Genomic DNA, 20836 nt, shown 5'->3' on the forward strand with positions numbered 1-20836 from the left:
TGCAAACACAGAAAGCTTTATAGGTGATTTATCTGCGCAAGTCCTGTCCAGCTCCATGCTGCAGCCAAGACTGCCTTTTTCTTTATTTTCACTGCTCTCAGGCACATAAGCTCTAGGCCACCTGAGCAAGGACAGCTGGATACCTCCAGATGGCTTCGACTACAACTCCCATAAGCTCCAGTCGATTTATTTGTTTATTTATAACTCAAGGCGGTGAACATACCTAATATTCCTCCCTCCTCCTATTTTCCCCATCATGATAGACAAGTTAATAAGAGAAACACTGCATGAGTTGCTCCTCAGCAGTATACGTTGGGTAAGTCTGGAGATTACTCGCCTTCTCAAACCCACAGTAAAGTTCAAAGAGATTCCTAGAATCCTCTGCAAAGAACAGGCTTTCCGTGGTGGACAAAGCAATGCAGAAAGAGCAGTCTTGAAGTAGACACCTTGTAAATGGCCACTGTAGAGATTATTTATTTAGCTACCCCAGGAATAATTCTCACATACCCACATACCCAGTGCACCAGTTCATGAAGAATGTTCCTTCATAACTGCCAGAGGTTTGGTGGATCTGCCAAGATGCGCTGCTTCTTTTTACGTGTTGGTGAACCACAGGAAGTTTGTCAGAGAATTACTTTCCATTTGCAAAGAGCTTCACGCTGATTTTGGCAGACCATTTAAAACTGCACCCTCTCCAGTACTGTCATGTTGGAAAGCCACCCACCAGGCACACATGTGAGTTCTTCAATTAAAAAAAGAAAAAAGATCACATCCATATGGGCACAACCTTAGCTTTGACCTGAGCAAAATGAAAGAAAACCTGGCCAAAAACATTCCTTCAAAAACACTGCTAGGATAGGATTAGAAATAGGGAAAAATTCCCAGCCAGAATAATTTGAAAATGTTTGACAACTCCAAAATATGAAAAACTTATATTGCTATATTAATATCTATAATATTAATATCTATATTAATATAGATATTATATTGCTATAATCTTCTTCTTCCTGGCATTATTCCCGCTCTATGGCAGGGTCCACTTGTCGGCATATCCATCTCCATTTGACTCGATCCAAGGAATCTTCAGGGGTGACGTTCGTGCATTCCATGTCCTCCTTAATGCGATCCATCCACCGTTTCTTGGGTCTACCATGGGGTCACCGGCCACCAGGGTCCAGACGCATGGCTGTCCTCGCCACTGAGTCTTCTTTGCCACATACGACGTGTCCATACCATCTAAGCCTTCCTTCCCGCAGTTTTGCCACGATTGGCGCGACTCCCAGTCCTCGTTGGACATCGTCATTCATGGCGTGGTCAAATCGCGTTAGTCCAAGGCTCCATCGGAGCATTCACATTTCCATCACGTGCAGGGCCTGCTCATGCTTTGCTGTCGCTGGCCAGCACTCTGATCTGTAGAGGGCGACTGGCTGCACTACCATTCTGTAGACCTTTGACTTGAGGCGTAGGGGCATCCGACAATCACACAGGACTCCAGTCACCTGGCGCCACTTCATCCAGGTGAATGGATGCATATGAGGGAGCCGAGGTACTTGAATTGCTCTACTTTCTTCAAGTCTTCTCCACCAATGCTGATGGTTCCATCAGTTCGGGGGCCACATTCCATATATTCCGTTTTCTTGATGTTCAGTCGAAGTCCAAATTCACCAGGCCGTTCATTCCATTGCTGCATTTGCTCTTGGAGGCCTTCACGTTGTTCATTTGCCAAGAAGACGTCATCAGCGTAGAGGAGTGACCATGGATGAGGCGATTGGAGGTCAAGCGTCACAGTGTCCATGCAAAGGACAAATAGTAGGGGCAAAAGCGCTGATCCTTGATGTACTTCGATGTTGATGGCGAAGGGAGGCGATGTTCCCACTGCACATCGGGCCATGCTGGTGATGCTATGGTACAATAGTTGAATCTACCAGACGTAGACTTTGGGGACATTATGAGATCGTAGGGCATGCCAAATGAGTTTGTGTGGGACGCGATTGAAGGCCCTTTCCAGGTCAAGGAATGCCATGTGGAAGGGCTTGGCCTTCTCACAGTGCTTCTCCAAAAGCAACTGAGCAGCGTGAATGGCGTCCGTCGTTCCACTCCCTTTGACAAAGCCACATTGGTTCAGAGTGATGGAGACAATCTTGCAGGGCCTGGCATCAATAACCTGTTCAAATATTTTCATAGTGTGACACAGGAGCTGGATCGGCCGATAATTCAAGCATTCAGTCACGTCACCCTTGCCCTTCCAAATTGGCACCGTGGTACTGGTTGTCCAAGCTGCTGGGGCTGCACCCTCACCGATGATTCGGTTAAAGAGGGCAGCGAGAATCGTGGCACCTTGGCAGCCGAGGATCTTCCATGCTTTGGCTGGAATGTCATTGAGGCCAGTTGCCTTCCTATTCTTCATCTTCTTTGTCCCTTCTTCAACCTCCTTGATGGTATTTGGTGGCACAGGTCCAGACACTGGATTGGCACTTTGGATTGGAGGGTGGTCAAATACCTCATTGCTAATTTTGGAGAAGTATTATATTGCTCTTCAGCAAAGGATCATTACCTTGTCGTGGTGCTGGAGCTTGAGCACCTCAATGATGCCATGAGCTAAACCGTGAAGGGCCACCCAACACGGGAAGGTCATGACAGAGAGGTCAGACTAAATGCGATCCCTGGGGAAGGTAATGGCAACCCACCCCAGTATTCTTGCCGTGAAAACTAAATGGAACAGTACAACCAGAGATATGTCGGTATACCATCGGAAGATGAGACCCCCAGGTCGGAAGATGGTCAAAATGCTTCTGGGGAGGAACAGAGGATGAGTTCAACTAGCCCCAGATGTGATGACGCAGCTAGCTCAAAGCCGAAAGGACGGCTAGCGGCCGACGGTGCTGGTGGTGAACGGCGAATCCGATGTTCTAAGGATCAACACACCATTGGAGCCTGGAATGTAAGATCTATGAGCCAGGGCAAATTGGATGTGGTTATTGGCGAGATGTCAAGATTAAAGATAGACATTTTGGGCGTCAGTGAACTGAAATGGACTGGAATGGGCCACTTCACATCAAATGACCACCAGATCTACTACTGTGGACAAGAGGACCACAGAAGAAATGGAGTAGCCTTCATAATTAATAGTCAAGTGGCTAAAGCAGTGCTTGGATACAATCCAAAAAACGATAGAATGATCTCAATTCGAATTCAAGGTAAGCCATCTAACATCACAGTGATCCAAATATACGCCCCAACCACAGATGCTGAAGAAGCTGAAGTAGAGCAGTTCTATGAGGATCTGCAGCACCTACTGGACAACACGCCTAAAAGAGATGTTATTTTCATCACGGGAGACTGGAATGCTAAGGTGGGCAGTCAAATGACACCTGGAATTAAAGGTAAGCATGGCCTGGGAGGACAAAACGAAGCAGGACATAGGCTGATAGAATTTTGCCAAGACAACTCAATGTGCATAACAAACACTCTCTTCCAACAACCTAAGAGACAGCTTTATACATGGACTTCACCAGATGGACAACACCGAAATCAGATTGACTACATCCTTTGCAGCCAAAGGTGGCGGACATCTATACAGTCGGTAAAAACAAGACCTGGAGCTGACTGTAGTTCAGATCACCAACTTCTTCTTGCACAATTTAGGATCAGACTAAAGAGATTAGGGAAGACCCACAGATCAGCTAGATAGGAGCTCACTAATATTCCTAAGGAATATGCAGTGGAGGTGAAGAATTGATTTAAGGGACTGGACTTAGTAGATAGAGTCCCGGAAGAACTATGGACAGAAGTTCGCAACATTGTCCGGGAGGAGGCAACAAAATACATCCCAAAGAAAGAGAAAACCAAGAAGGCAAAATGGTTGTCTGCTGAGACACTAGAAGTAGCCCAAGAAAGAAGGAAAGCAAAAGGCAACAGTGATAGGGGGAGATATGCCCAATTAAATGAAAAATTCCAGAGGTTAGCCAGAAGAGATAAGCAATTATTTTTAAACAAGCAATGCGCAGAAGTGGAAGAAGACAATAGAATAGGAAGGACGAGAGACCTCTTCCAGAAAATTAGAAACATCGGAGGTAAATTCCAGGCAAAAATGGGTATGATCAAAAACAAAGATGGCAAGGACCTAACAGAAGAAGAAGAGATCAAGAAAAGGTGGCAAGAATATACCGAAGACCTGTATAGGAAGGATAACAATATTGGGGATAGCTTTGACGGTGTGGTCAGTGAGCTAGAGCCAGACATCCTGAAGAGTGAGGTTGAATGGGCCTTAAGAAGCATTGCTAATAACAAGGCAGCAGGAGACGACGGCATCCCAGCTGAACTGTTCAAAATCTTGCAAGGTGATGCTGTCAAGCTAATGCATGCTATATGCCAGCAAATTTGGAAAACACAAGAATGGCCATCAGACTGGAAAAAATCAACTTATATCCCCATACCGAAAAAGGGAAACACTAAAGAATGTTCAGACTATCGATCAGTGGCACTCATTTCACATGCCAGTAAGGTAATGCTCAAGATCCTGCAAGGTAGACTTCAGCAATTCATGGAGCAAGAATTGCCAGATGCACAAGCTGGGTTTAGAAAAGGCAGAGGATCTAGGGACCAAATTGCCAATATCCGCTGGAGAATGGAAAAAGCCAGGGAGTTTCAGAAAAACATCTATTTCTGTTTTATTGACTATTCTAAAGCCTTTGACTGTGTGGACCAGAACAAATTGTGGCAAGTTCTTAGCGGTATGGGGATACCAAGTCTTCTTGTATGCCTCCTGAAGAATCTGTATTAACGACCAAGTAGCAACAGTAAGAACAGACCATGGAACAACGGACTGGTTTCAGATTGGGAAAGGAGTACGGCAGGGCTGTATACTCTCACCCTACCTATTCAACTTGTATGCAGAACACATCATGCGACATGCTGGGCTTGAGGAATCCAAGGCTGGAGTTAAAATCGCTGGAAGAAACATTAACAATCTCAGATATGCAGATGATACCACTTTGATGGCTGAAAGCGAAGAGGAACTGAGGAGCCTTATGATGAAGGTGAAAGAAGAAAGTGCAAAAGCTGACTTGCAGCTAAACCTCAAAAACACCAAGATTATGGCAACCAGCTTGATGGATAACTGGCAAATAGAGGGAGAAAATGTAGAAGCAGTGAAAGACTTTGTATTCCTAGGGGAGAAGATTACTGCAGAAGCTGACTGCAGTCAGGAAATCAGAAGACGCTTAATCCTTGGGAGAAGAGCAATGACAAATCTCAATAAAATAGTTAAGAGCAGAGACATCACACTGACAACAAAGGTCCGCACAGTTAAAGCAATGGTGTTCCCCGTAGTAACATATGGCTGCGAGAGCTGGACCATAAGGGAAGGCTGAGCGAAGGAAGATCGATGCTTTGGAACTGTGGTGTTGGAGGAAAATTCTGAGAGTGCCTTGGACTGCAAGAAGATCAAACCAGTCCATCCTCCAGGAAATTAAGCCAGACTGCTCACTTGAGGGAATGATATTAAAGGCGAAACTGAAATATTTTGGCCACATAATGAGAAGACAGGACACTCTGGAGAAGATGCTGATGCTAGGGAGAGTGGAGGGCAAAAGGAAGAAGGGCCGACCAAGGGCAAGGTGGATGGATGATATTCTAGAGGTGACGGACTCGTCCCTGGGGGAGCTGGGGGTGTTCACGACCGACAGGAAGCTCTGGTGTGGGCTGGTCCATGAAGTCACGAAGAGTCGGAAGCGACTAAACGAATAAACAACAACATTATATTGCTATAATATCTGTATTAATCATATCCCAAAGTTTTCTCTCTCTCATTGTGAGATTCTGTTATCCCAAATTTCATCAGAAACAAGCTCTGGAGTATAGTGTATACATGAAAGGGAGCGTCTATATAGCTAGTGGGTGAAGTAGGCCTTATGTTGAATAGGATGAAGTCAACGGGCTAGAATCTGGGAGATAGCTGAGAAGCAAGAAATGTAGTCTCATAACCAACCACTGGACCAGGAAAGACTTAGAACTGTCCATATCACTACTCTCTCCTAGATAACATGATGGGCCTTTAGCTTATGAGTACAAATTAAGAGAAGCAGGCACACCGTGACCAAATCTAGCTGAACTTGCAGAACTGCTGAAATCAGCCATGTTCTTTATGTAGGATGCAAAATATATTCTGTGTGCACTCATGCTACTCGGAAAGAATATAAACATGGTTGATTTCCTTTTCTGGAATTACATGTTAATTCCAGACAAGTCAAATAACATCTATCCAAGCAATTAAAGGTATTTACTAAGGGAATTTATAGGCAGTCAGTTTGGGCCACCCACATTAAAGGACCAAGAACCTGCAAGGTCCCACATGGTGATTCATCCAAGGTGGGGTAGGAGGAGAAAATAGATTTCTAAAGGAAATGGACATTCCTCCTCTGCAAAAAAGCACTTTAAAGGAAGAATGGAAAGGACATGCAAAAAATAATGCTGCATCTAATTCCTCTCACCACAAAACATCATCTTAATTCACATTTAAAACTATTCTTTTGTATGCTCAGTGTTCTGACCTGTTAGTTCACATGCTTTGGCTACAGAAGATCTTAGGTTGATTTCCTGGCATCTTAACATAGAACTGGGAAAGGCTGTTCAATTTATTTTTATTTGTATGCCATCCAGAGTTAGTGTCGATTTGGGCAGCCTGGTAAATCTAAATGGTTGATAAAGAAATAAAGAAAGCTGCTGCCAGTCAGTAGACAATGCTGAAGGTGATGGACCATTGTCTAATTCATGGGTGTTGATGTTGAAGTCTAATACATGGGTGAAACTGACAGACCAATATCTACCTCAAGAGTGTTGAAGTTTATTTTATTTTATTTATTTATCTAATTTGTCCCCGCCCATCTCCTCCCGTCGGGGGACTCGAGTTGAGGTACCAATGATGTAATACATAAGTGATGTTGAAGGACCAATGATCTAAAGAATAACCTGTGATCTTAGAACCACATATGGCCTCATCCTCTTGCCAAATTCCTCAAACATTTCCTGCAATAAATCTGGTGTGATGCCCTTATCTGTACGTTGTTCTAGTGAACCTCTCCTGTCTCCTATTTTTTGCTGCTTTTCTTGTGGTTGCCATTGTAATATTTATGGCCCAAAAGTAAAAGTATGTCAATTATCAGGGTGAAAGTAAAAGGCAGGCTTCTCTTCCTTTTTTTCCTATTTTGCTTTTCTCTGTCTTTAACACTTTAGTCCCAATTAGCTCTCTGTAGCTACAGTCACACAGTCTGGCTCATATTACTTTTATCTTCTTGTTTTGTAAAATCCACCAATTATCTACTTTCCTTAATAATAAACAATCAGCATTCCCATGAAGGTCTGGTCTGTTTGTCTAGTTAATTTTACTATTTTCAAAGGCACTTTTGTCAAAAAAAAATTCTTCTGTTTTCTAAAAATTACTGTCATTTTTATCCATTTAAAACTTTCTTAAATCACAATCTTGTTAAGCTTTTTGCTTTTAAGTCAAAATCTTTTAAGATAGTATTTTTTCCCTCTTCTTAATTCCAAAAAAAAGACAACTCGCCAAGTGTCTTTATTCTTTCCTGCCGGTCGGAAGATCTCTCTTAAGTTGTAAATTAACTGTATCTGGAAGTGTTTAAGAAAGTAAGGCTTTTGCGGGTCAAATGTCCATAAAGACTGCACAGCAATTTTGAGCCTAGTGGTAATCCCTCAGCTCCCAAGCCTCTCAACTGCAAGAAACTCAGTTCCTGTGGTCTCCTCATGAGGAGCAGCTATCCAGAGCACAAATGGGCAATCTCCCGATCTCTCCTTCTCTGTAGAGAATTTCATCAGCCACAACTTGCTGCCTGGCCGCTATGTTTGCCACAGTGCTGCCCCTGCTCATGGAGATGCTCATAGAGATGTCTAACCCACCATAGGTTCTTACCCAGAAGCCTTTCCAATAGGAAAATACTGAGAAAATATTGGTATTTTGTGCCCACTTATGACTCTGGCTTTTTATTATTTGCTTTACTCCTGATGGAATATGGCCTTCCTTAGAAAAAATGCACACTGTTAGTGTAACAGTATAAGTCACCTATATGATTACCCCCTTCCTGCTGCATGAACCACAATTATCCAAATTCAGCTTTGTGTTTCCTTCCAGATGCCTTTTTAAACCTTCCTGTACAATCTTCAGGAAAAGAGATTGCATCAGGGGACAATCAAAGGGCTATTCACACATGACATTATAGCAGTAACAAATGAGAAGTTGCTAACTGTAGAGCCCTCACAGTTGGAAAGCAGCAGTTAGTTTCTCTTCCCTTTGCCATGCAATCCATTCATACAATCAGTTGCAAGTTCTGGAGTAAGCAAGAGATGCCTGTGCCTATTTGAGAAAATCAACAAGTAAAGCCAAGGAATACTGCTGAAAATTTAATTAAGGTGTTCTGAACATTTAAATTACATGACACTATTCAACAGTTAAGAAGAGGCAAAATTATACTTGCTTATATCATTCTAGGAATGACGGAGTTAACAATCAGATTTAGCCATGTTTGGAAATTCAGCTTCTCCACCCGTCAAACAGTGAATACCTTTAGCTGAAGTACCCTTTTCCCTGACAAAGTTATAGCATTTAGCACCGGGGGACTTTCTGTTAAATAACAGCGGAATCTTGCAGATTCTGTCTAATATATTTTTCTTTCTAATTGTATGAATCTTTTTCCTTTTGCCTGTTGTTACATCCACATATCCTCACTATATAATTTACACCCTGGGGAAAAGGGGAAGCATGTGCCACACTCCATTCCTAAGCAATATTGCATCTGATTGCAGAGGGAATTATAAAATAAAATCTTGGACTCTATTAGGGGTTCTCAAACAGCGGTCAAAACCTCCCACAGGGTTGCAACCAAGTTTGAGAATGGTTATGTGTTTCTTGCCTAGCCCAAATCCCAATGAAATTATTAGCTATTATTGAGAGGGATTATCTACATTTATTCATAATCTTAGGGGATCACGGCCCTACAAAGTCCAAGAACCACGGATCTATATAATTCAGAGGCCATGGAAAAGCTGGGCAGAGTTGATGGCAAGAAGGGACAACAGCTCCTCCTAAACCTTTTGCATACATCTTGGGTTTGCCTCTTTTAATCACCCAAATTACTTTGACATAGCACTTTTACCTCCTAGAATGGCATAGGTAAAATCAGTAACGAGGGAATTTTTAGTTAATAAAAAGTATGAAGCACCAGGAAAGAGGAAAGGAGCAAGCACATGGTTTGCCAGCACCAGCACCCCCAACATTTCAGAGGGTGGCAGGGGAAGGAATAACAGATTGGGGATAGATCGTCATGGAGAAAATCTTTCTATGTGGTTGCTAGGAGTCAAAAAACAACTTCATGGCACATGATCATCGCTGTAATCATCAACAGGGGAAGAGTTTGATGATGCAGAAGGTGACATCAGCTGGATCAGGAAGTGAGGCCTGGTAGTTTGGGTAAAACCCAATGAATATAAAGATCGGCATGAATACCACGATTTCTCAGATTGAGCAATTAACTTCCTCCCTTTTGGGCCTTACTCTGGAGATTTTAGCACTTCTTCATGGGGGTACTGCAAAGAGAGATTAAAAAACTGAAATTTCAAATAATACACTGAAATCTGGCAGCCATATAGTTGCATACACTACAGCCTACATGAGGAAGAACAGCATGGTTGGTTTACACAGCCAGGCAGGCCCTAAATTCTGCTTCTACTGACCTGCCTATAAATGGTTCTAGATTAAGCCTGAGGTTTTGCCTTGGCTATTAAATGCCTATAAGTGCCTATAAATGTTCCATTCCTCCAGATTAGGGAATGCAATTTTAGTAGCACTACACTGTAATCCTTAAAATACAGTTTGCACTGCCCTTTCACGTGCCCTGTTAACTCAACTGAATAGGGGACAACCAAATATAGCCTTTGCCAAGGAGATCGAAGTCAAAAAGCATTCAGATATTTAGTTTCGATTTAGTTATATTTATATCCTGTACATCCCTAACCCAATGAAATTGTCATGAAATTCAGTGGGGTGGACATACGAATTCATTTTAATTCATTTATCATTTTAGGAGTCACAGCACCACAAAGTTTGAGAACGCCTGTCTTAATCTGGTGCTCTCTGCGCAGGTGCTCCATTTTAACTCGGTAGACTGCCACCAGAAAACCCTTGTTGAAATATGTTGCTGATATCTTGAGACCTTATTTCACTTACTTGCCTTGTTGCAATTGCCTATTGATAAGCCCTTTTGTTTCCTGCTTGTGGGTGCCACTATTTTAGAGCCAAGGCAGATCAAGATCTAGAACTAAGGCACATTTAGGATCAAGCCAGATCTAGATCTAAATATTGTAAAGGATGTTAGGCATCCAGCTTCCATTGTGAGTGGCAGCTACTCATTTAATAACACGTGACTTGGGTGTATGTATTTATTCAAGTTATATATCGCAATTGCAACTCTGAGCAGCGAAAATAGGAGTAAAACCAAAATAATAATGATAATGATAACAACAATAAACAACGACACAATAATAGTGCATTGGCACCACAGAACAATCAAACCACATACCCACAATCATGTCAGCCTTGACTTGAGCACCAGAATCAGAAGTTCCTACCACAGAGGATTTAGTGACAAATCAGCCAAAGTGCTGTGGTATATTGGGATAAAGCACATTGCCCCATCACACACATCCGTATCTCTTAATCCAGGAGTTCTCACACTGAGAGTTTAGACCCCCTGGGGTGGTGGTGAGGACATCTGAAGAAGTTGCAAATTTGGGGGTGGGGGCTTGCACATGGAAAGCAAGATTACTGTCAGAACTCACTCCTGTTCCGCTTAGGCTGAGAGCAAAGTCAGGAATGTCTGCTTCCTGCTGGGGCTGCTATAAACATGGAACAAGAAATGAGAACAAGAAATTATGTCAGAAATAAAACCCAGATTTCAGGAATTACACAAAATTAAGCAAGCTCATCCTTTCCGTTAAGGAGTATAACTTCTCTTTTCTGTTGTTTGTTTCCAATGAAAATATTTTATTTGATATAGCTCTGTCTTTGTTTTATGATACATAGGTTAACATTTGATTTTTGGAAATGATATATTTATATCTTGTCTATCCCTAACTCCAATGAAATGGATAGTTTTGTTCAATGATGTGCTCACGCAAATTCTTTTATTGTTTCAGCAACCATGGCACCGCAAGGTTTGAGAACCTCTGTCTTACTCCCGGAGATATGTCTAGAGAAAACTGTCTCCATCCAGAACGTACACCCTCAAGTTCTTTTGGAACAAACTGCCACATGGCTGGGGTGGGGGGACTCACCAAGAATTCACTCCCTTCCCCTTCTTACTTTTTTCAAAGAAGCATTTGTTCCAACACAGCAGATAACATCTGCAGTCAGTCCAGATTCTTGTGTGCATCATGTAATAAGTTGGTAAGAATTTATGAACCAAGTAGATATTTTTGCATGGACACTTTGATGCTGTTTGCAAGTGAAGCTCAATTAAAGGCAGCTCTTTTTTACCCTTCAGTCCACAGAGGAAATAGAAACATTCCATTTGGGAGGCATAAATGTCCTTTCATGGATGCAAAAGATAATGCAATCTCTCCCCCCTCCCAAATCCCATTATATTCTATTCGATAGAGTGAGACAATCTACTTGCTTTAATTTATAGCTTCCTATTTGTTTCATATGCTGTTCCATGGACGGCAAACTAGCTGAATGTAACTTGAGGGGGGGGGAGGCAGGGGAATACAGAAAAGAACTTCATAAAACGGTGGGGGGGAAGGGTACAGATGTAGATTGTGGCTTCAGAGCTATTTCTGCAGTATCAGAAGACCAAGCCAGACTCCAGCCTGGCCATAAACTCAAACCCACGCCCTAAATGAGGTGCCAAGCCACAAAAAGAATTTGCGTCAACTGGGAATACAAGGAAAAAGAAGAACTTCTAATTATAGGGCCTGGAAGCGGAAGCCGTGAGTGATTAGGAGTTTAGGCACTGCTGTATGTTTACATGAGAGCTTCCTCTCCTCTACTCCTTGATAGATGAGGTTGGCCCTAAAGGGTGGGACTGAAGTTGCTGATGAGACACAGAAAGGGTTCCAGGACCCAGGCGGGAGGGAGATGGGCTGGCTTCTGTGGCCATGTAGTAACATAAGTCTTTTCAACTAGGCGTCAGTTGGTTAGCCCAAGAAGGCAAAATTAAAGGGTGGAAAATCTCAGCTGGGTCCTTGCCGTTGAAAGGAAAGAGCATGCGGGAGAGCAAGCGTGCAGGAGAGAAAACAGAGGAAACCAACCCAGCTCCAACATCTCCGGTACGTCCTATTTATAACACCTCTCTAACTGCTGAGCTACAGAGGAGATCTGTGTCAGCAAGATGAGAAAGGCCTCACCCCGGGTTGCACTGCTCAGAACATCATCATTTGGGGAATAAGCACAGGCTACTCTGCACTTCTATGACCACTCAGTGACAGAGTCAAGAGTTCAGCATGTTCAGCTTTTTTGACAAAGGCACCTCGAAGTAGTCATTTTCAAGCTCTCCCTTGGGACACCAATGAGCGTGCAATGGAAGACCTCAAATTAATTACGTTAACAATGAGAGATCGCCATAAGCCCAAAATTCTCATCCACAGAAACACACCTCATCATGAGTTGTTCTTTTAGCCTTGCTCAATGTAATCTGCCGTATTTCTGCTGTTGGTGCATCTGGGACATTCAGATCATTTCTGATGCAGAATTATCTAATTTCAGAAGACAGATGCTCACGGGAGGTACTCAAACAAAAATACAGGTTGATGAGTGGCTTATGCAAAGGGCAGACTGCTCCTCTCCCAACGTATAATTAATTTATGGTCTTGCCTTACAATGTAGTTGATTACCCTGTGAAGATGAGGCCAAAAGATGGGAAACACACCAGTCAGAGGCGCCAATACATGATGGGTTTATCTAGGCTCCAGTTCAGAAACAGAACACCTCTCAATATGGGTTATAGAAGAATAACCACAACAGAGAAATATTAACCTGTTTGGTACTAAAAGTAAAATGCTGCTTTGGTCTGATTTCATACGGCTGTACTGCTATAGCCTGAATGTTTTACCAGCAAAGCAAGCCATTGGCTTGTTTATGTTTTATTTCCTAGAACAGAAGTAGTGTAGCTTACCAAAGTAAGAAGCCACCAGCTTACAGACTAAAAAGATGTGATGAAAATGGATAAAAGTATGGTAGGGAAAGGGGGAAACAGAACACCCAGCTATCAGTTTGTGATGCTGTAAGAAACATCGTCCAGTACAACCCATTGGAATTAATACTCAAAACAGCCAGGGGAGAGGCAAAATTGATGGAGTTGCTTCACATGATAGTCCTCCTTCTGGATACTATTCGCGCGAAATTTTGTTTCAGGAGGAAGCGTATGTTGCAGTTATTAGATGTTTGGAGAACAGCATTCTAAACATACCAAAAGCTTAAATTGGAAGACGTTGGGGGGTTAAGTACAAACTGCGTAAGTGAACATAGCGTAGTTTTACACAAGCAAATTGAAGAAAGGGCTACTTAGATCAGAGAAGCAAAAGCTCAGAAAAGCTTCTCCAGAATTCTAAGGCAGACAAAACCAGGTTCCATGGGAAACAGCAACGAGCAAGGCTGATGTCTGCAGGATTATATACACCTGAAAAATCCAACTGAGGAAGGAACTCATTTTGGATGAAGGATGATCAGTTCAACTTGTACGCAGAACACATCATGTGACATGCTGGGCTTGAGGAATCCAAGGCTGGAGTTAAAATCTCTGGAAGAAACATTAACAATCTCAGATATGCAGATGATACCACTTTGATGGCTGAAAGCGAAGAGGAACTGAGGAGCCTTATGATGAAGGTGAAAGAAGAAAGTGCAAAAGCTGGCTTGCAGCTAAACCTCAAAAAAACCAAGATTATGGCAACCAGCTTGATGGATAACTGGCAAATAGAGGGAGAAAAAGTAGAGGCAGTGAAAGACTTTGTATTCCTAGGGGAGAAGATTACTGCAGAAGCTGACTGCAGTCAGGAAAGCAGAAGACACTTAATCCTTGGGAGAAGAGCAATGACAAATCTCGATAAAATAGTTCAGAGCAGAGACATCACACTGACAACAAAGGTCTGCATAGTTAAAGCAATGGTGTTCCCCGTAGTAACATATGGCTGCGAGAGCTGGACCATAAGGAAGGCTGAGCGAAGGAAGATCGATGCTTTGGAACTGTGGTGCTGGAGGAATATTCTGAGAGTGCCTTGGACTGCAAGAAGATCAAACCAGTCCATCCTCCAGGAAATTAAGCCAGACTGCTCACTTGAGGGAATGATATGAAAGGCAAAACTGAAATGCTTTGGCCACATCATGAGAAGACAGGACACCCTAGAGAAGATGCTGATGCTAGGGAGAGTGGAAGGCAAAAGGAAGAGGGGCCGACCAAGGGCAAGGTGGATGGATGATATTCTAGAGGTGACGGACTCGTCCCTGGGGGAGCTGGGGGTGCTGACGACCGACAGGCAGCTCTGGCGTGGGCTGGTCCACAAAGTCACGAAGAGTCGGAAGCGACTAAATGAATAAACAACAACCAGCCAAAAGAATAAAAAATGGTTAATCCAAAAACTAGATAAAATATTTTTTTGTCCTCTCTTTCAGTGATGGACCAAAGACTATTTAATTATTTAATTAATTTAAATTTGATGCTGCCCAGCTCCAAATGATTAGGCGGCTCATGCTACATCAAAGACAATATAAAAACAATGTAAGAAGCAGCAGCAAATAACAAAACCAAAATCAAACTAGAACAAAAGAGAAAGAAAAAAAGAACAAGATGGTGAACCCATGAGATGCCCCCAAACATCCCTCTGTCTCATACTCAGCAGTGGAGGCTCCAGCCATCCGAGCCCAAGGCCTGGGAGAACAGCCAGGCCTCTATGGCCCTCCGGAATGCCAGATGTAACAGGTCTACACGTCAACGGCACTGGATCATCTTTCTGATGTTGCTTGTTCCTTTAAGCTATGAGGATTCTGAGGTTGGTACGAACATCCCACCACAACCTGCCCACAATTCTCTCGTCTTTTCAATAGTCCACGGCAGGAGACCATGGACCTGGGGTGATACTCTACCCAAAAGGAATCAGCACCCGCTTCCAGATGCTGTGAATATCGGTGCACTTATCTACACTTGAAAGTCCACATGCAAATGAGAGACATGGCTAAGTGGCAAGGAGGGCTTCTATTTAACCTAGTATGTTTGAGATAAAAGAGGGTGGGGATGCAAATACGTTATTTGTATACATTTAATAACTCTGAATGTGTCTTCTTTCCATTTTTGCAAATACATATTGATGCCTATCTTATATCCTCCAAAACAATGAAAACATTACAATGTTAGTTTCATACAAAGCATAACAGAAGAGGACTTCCTAAATCTGTGTGGCTTCCCAACAACCTAACGAAGTATTTTTCCCTGCCCACTTACTCTGATAAATGAGAAAAGACTTCTGTAGAGAAAATTCCAATTTAGATTTCTTTAACTATTAACCCCAGACCACCATCGTATTTCAATATACCACATTTAACTAACCAGAGGAATTTCAGTTCTGTTAAAGGTGCAGTCAGCCATCCACAGGGGTACACAGTTTAATCTGTTTTACTGCAGGCCGAACATTAATTTTCCCTGTTATTAATGGATGGAAAAGCTCACTCTGAGCCAAAGAGGGAATTGCTGTTTAAACTTTAGATGTGTCACATTTCACAGGTCTTGGCCAGCAGGGGTGACGCCTGTAGATGGGAAGATAAATTATTTACCAAATTACAATGAAGAAAACAGGCATTTATTGGACATTGGGCTTTTCAACAGCGAACCCGGTCTTCCAACTGCTTTTTAATCTACCAGTCATACAAGTTGCTTCACCTCTGCAAGAGAGCAAGAGATGCATGAGGCAGTTACTCTAAAAGTTTCCATGTCAACCAGACTCCAGGCTAAAATCCCAAACTGCTTTTTAAAAGCCTCGAGTTTAAATAGCCTGAGGAGTTGGCACAAGAGCTATTGCAAGGGAATATAGGACTTTATTCCAGGCCTGGAACTTCCCCATCAGCCCCCTTTTTTAACTGGGGATGCTAGGGAGTGAATCCAGTACCTTCTGAACATGAAGCCTGCCAATGGTATGGAGGGATATCTTCTGGACACTTCTTTCACCTCTGCTACGATCAACACTTTGACAAGGAGGTATCAGCTTCTCCATCTCAGATATGCGAGCGATGGTCCCTCCCCAAATGGGGTATATTAGTTATACTTTTAGAGAGTGCATTTCAAATGCTCTTGTACCAGATACCCATGCTGGGAGGGGTTTAGGTGGTTAATTTTTTTACCCCAATATGCCTAGTTTAGGACCGACATTAGCATATTCGTTTGTTTCCCAATTCTAAACAGAAAGAAGCTGTGATACCGATTTTCAATGATCTGGGTCAAAAAAGATTTGAAGGCTTACAAAAAAGGAGCTTGGAGGCCTCCTATGGAACCAGACCAGAATGATCAGGTTTTACCCAAATAATTGGTTTTCCCAAACAGATGGTTCTTGAACCAGATGTTGTCTGCCCTAGTGGTGGTGCAATCCGGACAGAGACCAACCCAACCCAATACAGCATTGCTACAATAGTTCATTTGCCAAGGAAAGAAGGGGATGAGTGAGATTAACACAGGAGAGGGGAGGCAGTAGTTAATGAGAAAGAACAGCACCAAACCAAGTACAGAAATAAGTTGCAACTAGACAACCCATCACCTGTTGGGTCATTGTTTCAGAGATAGTTCCTTACCTAAACAGAGAAACAGAATGACCACAGGTGGGCAAAAATGGCTTCTGACTTCCTGCCGGTTCCCCATTGACTTTCCTTGTGGGAAGCTGACAGGTAGTGTTGGAAATGATGATCACATGACCAGTTGACTGCGGTGGCACTGAAGCAGCCACAACTTTGCCAAATTTCAGTCCCATGGCAGTAATGGGTCCCAATTTTGGAAGCATTCTTTAAGTTCTTTAGCATACTTTTAAGTGCCCGTCCAATTCGATCTAGTAGGTTGGGTATGCTGCGGGTCCCGTCAGCCAGGGAGTGTTGGTTGGCGGGAACCAGAAGGCATGCCTTCTCCCCCATAGCGCCTGCCCTCTGGAACATCCTCCCTCCAGAAATTAGGATGTCCCCGACCCTGTTGGCCTTTCGTAAGGCCGTGAAGACCTGGCTTTGTGCCCGGGCCTGGGGCCTCGAGCGTGTGGATGGTCCCGTCTCTTGGCTGTATTAACATCCATACATTGCTTACTTGGCAGCCATGTATATTTATTTTGTATTTATTTTATATTTTAACTGTTTTAATTGTAATTGTTTTAATCGTTTTATAGTTTTATTGTTGTAAGCTACCCAGAGTCACTTGCTGAGATGGGCGACTATAGAAATCAAATCAAATCAATCAAGTTAGTCGATTTGAGGTACGTTGATTCAAAAATTCTTGCCCTGTGATGCACTGTTTCGCCCAATTGAAGGTTACAGAAAGACAAACAGGAGAATTTTAGTAGTATACAGATACCTTTGCTCTGGATCATGACCAAGAGGGAGGGGGTTTAGAAGGGAGGAGTCAGCAACACTCCAGATGCTGCCCGACTGCTTATCCCACACAGATGTGTTGGGAGAATTATCGGGGGGGGGGAGCTTCTCTGCAGTCACTGGCCTGATCGAGCCCATTTTTAAACTCGGTCTTCCTTTTGGTGGCTTCTCCTCCCCACAAAAACACTTGGTCTGCTTCTTTTCAGCTTTTGGTGAGTTATCCTGCTGACTGACAGTGTCCCCAGCCCCTTTGCCACAGTCCTTTCCAACATTCCACTGGCTCGGAAAGAATAAAAAGGTTATTATTTTTCCAGAAAGGGGAAAAAAAGGAACATATAGAATAGAATAGATTCTTTTCACACCAGTGCGGCTAAGCGAAAGAAACTATGAAAGAAATGCTAGTGGCAAACAAGAACTTATGTTTATCTAGCTGTACTAATGTTTAACTCACATCGTAACATTTATAGCTCCGGGTTAAGCTTTGGCATTAAAAATTGAAAGCTGAAATATTGCTTCTGCCACTGGAAGTAGTAATCAGTCTACTCCAGCAGCAGCTCTACAACAGAAGCACTAAGAAATTACAAGGAACCCCTCCATTACACTGTCAAATTCATCCATAGTTCATTGAGGGCAGTCGGTTGTGACTGGATTCAAATCGGTATTTAGCTACCGGCCTACGACAGCTAGGATAATTATTAAAAAGTTGTTGCTTTTCAGGTGGGGATGCACTGCTCAGGACAAAGAGCCACATGAAGCCCCCCACCTCCAAATCTTCACTTTGTGCCCAGGAGTTCTGCCAAAACTTGCCACCAAATTCTGACCTTCGACGACACAGATGGGCAAAATATATATATTTTTTAAACCTAGAGTTATAAGCAATTATAGTTCATTAACTGAATTCCATTTTAATGAGCATCATATCCAATTAACCAGTGTCCTGTCTTTTCCACCTCTTCATCCTGGCTCCGACCGCTTTGGCAGGTACAGCCTCAATAACCAAGCACAGTTCTGGGACCAAAATTTGTTGCACATCCCAGTTTTAGGGATTAGACATACTCATGGAAAACAGGCCTAGCGCTGGATTAATGGCAACTCAAAGTGAAATGCAGCAGCACATCTAACTGCTGAATAATTAGATCAGGACATGGCTATTACAAATAGCCAACAAAATACTCTGCTCGCCCTAAGAGCTGTATTGAGTCAGCTAATGCTTGCTATATTCTTAATTAAGGTCATTTTCACCAGTTACATTTTTGAAAAATATGCAAAGGCCAGGACGTACCTGATGACCATAAAGGCGTTTCGGATGCTGCAGTTTCAGCCGTCTTCAAAACTGAATTAATTGCACACCCAGTAAATCAATAAACCACAGAACCCCTGTCTCTTCTCAGATATTACTCAGACTCAGACCTACTCTGCTTCTGGGTTGCTGTGTCACGGTGCTCAGCTGGGTCCTGGGACCAACTTTCAGATTTAGAGACGTCCCTGCCCAAAGTCTGATTTTACAACTTAAAATGCCAACTGAGCACTAAAGAACGTCAGAAATGTCCCTACTTTCCCAACTGACTCTTGTGCCACAAAGACTAGACCCAAATAGCAGGCCTGAAAAGGAGTCTGAAAGAAACCTAGGGTTTGACTGCTTACAGGTACTCAAGGAGGGTTGGAGAGTATGGCACGCACACAGTTGGGGTGGACTGAAGTCATTTCTCCTAACTTCCTTGCTGAATGAGACCTATACTTTCACAACCTCAGTTTAGAAATTCCTGAAAACATGTTAGACATCTAGGGGTCCATAGGTTACTAGAAAACACCGTTTGTCTTTGGTAATTCATGCTCTTTACTAGTTACTCCTCTTACATTCCACGTTGTAATTTTCCACATGCCATGGTTGTCACCAGATGGGCCTGTAGGTACCTCTACTGCCCATTAAAGCCTTGGCCAATCAAGAGACTTTCACATCATGCTTTTTAATAAGGTAGGGAAGGTGGAGATGAGGTTACCAGCCCTAGTCATAATTGTACCATGTGCAGCATTCCCTGCTACGTAAGGACCACACCAGTCAGTTTGGGTACACTTCGGGCTGTACGTCTCAAGCACAACCAAATCAGTTTCACCCCTAGCATGCTCCTGCATTGCTACGTGAGCTAGGATCTCCTACCTAAAGACTATCTTGCAAGCCAACATACAACGTCGCCTGCATCTCACCAGCTAGGAGACAGATGCAGTGTATTAACATATTCTTTATCTTATTTCTCTATCAGCAGCAGATGTTGAGAGAAACCTTACTACTGCCACCTTCCAGAAAGACTGCAGCTTAGTCAATCACATTTAGGTAGAAGCAAATAAAAATGGAGATTTCAGTAAATTTGTGGACTCTGCCAAAAACCCTGAGCAATTCCATGATCAGCTTGGAATGGAAGATTTGGTTTGGATACTGAACTGACATTTTATCACTCACTTGCAAGACCATGCAACAAGTCTGGTTGCCAGAAAACTAAATGAGTATATTCCACTTGCAATGAAAACCACATAATGTTCCAAATCTCCAGAACTTTCTTGCTAGTCTGCTCAATCCTGGAAATCTCCAACTCTGTGCCACACACGCAGTCATACAGACACACATATATGTACTTTGTAAAATGTTGCTTTAGTCTTTGACTAGGTGGTCTTTTATACACAGATGGCTCCTAATTTTGGAGACCAATCGTTTTTCTTCACCTCTTCAGTTCTCCAAACTATGACCTTGCAAGCGTGTGATGATTCATCTCCCCATCCCTGCTGTCACAGGTGACTGAAAGGGAATTAGAGGTGGGGGCATTCTTACCATTGACTTCCCAGGCCAATGCAACAGCATCCTTAAGAGCTATGTGACCTTCATTACACATTTTAATCTGAACAGATGAGATGTGGCACCAGAAACAGCCAGGTGCCCCACTTTGGAACCTCTTCACTTCTGCTCCCGTGTCATCAAATTGGCACAACAGAAACAACCAGGGTGGCAGCAACAGCAGCCCCATCTTCCTTTGCCCAAGCATGCCTGTAGCTGCCTATCCAGGCTGTCGGGTGCTGCCAGTTTAGCCTAGCTAAGAGCTCTCTCTCTCTCATGCTGGCTGGGATGACTACTCGATGGTCAAGCTAGACAATGTTCTATGCATACAATGTCTTATTTTTTAAATTATTTTACTGTAGAATAAGTTTATGATGGGCTGCTTTGCAACA

The 20836-nt window shown here is 43.0% G+C and overlaps 1 protein-coding gene across 4 annotated transcripts in view; it reads right to left on the reverse strand.

The window, feature by feature from the left end:
• Nucleotides 1–20836, reverse strand: part of BCAS3 (BCAS3 microtubule associated cell migration factor) — a 530779-nt gene that overhangs the window by 384955 nt on the left and 124988 nt on the right. The window lies entirely within an intron of this gene.

This window comes from Candoia aspera, chromosome 1 (genome assembly GCF_035149785.1).
Source record: "Candoia aspera isolate rCanAsp1 chromosome 1, rCanAsp1.hap2, whole genome shotgun sequence".
Taxonomy (NCBI): domain Eukaryota; kingdom Metazoa; phylum Chordata; class Lepidosauria; order Squamata; family Boidae; genus Candoia; species Candoia aspera.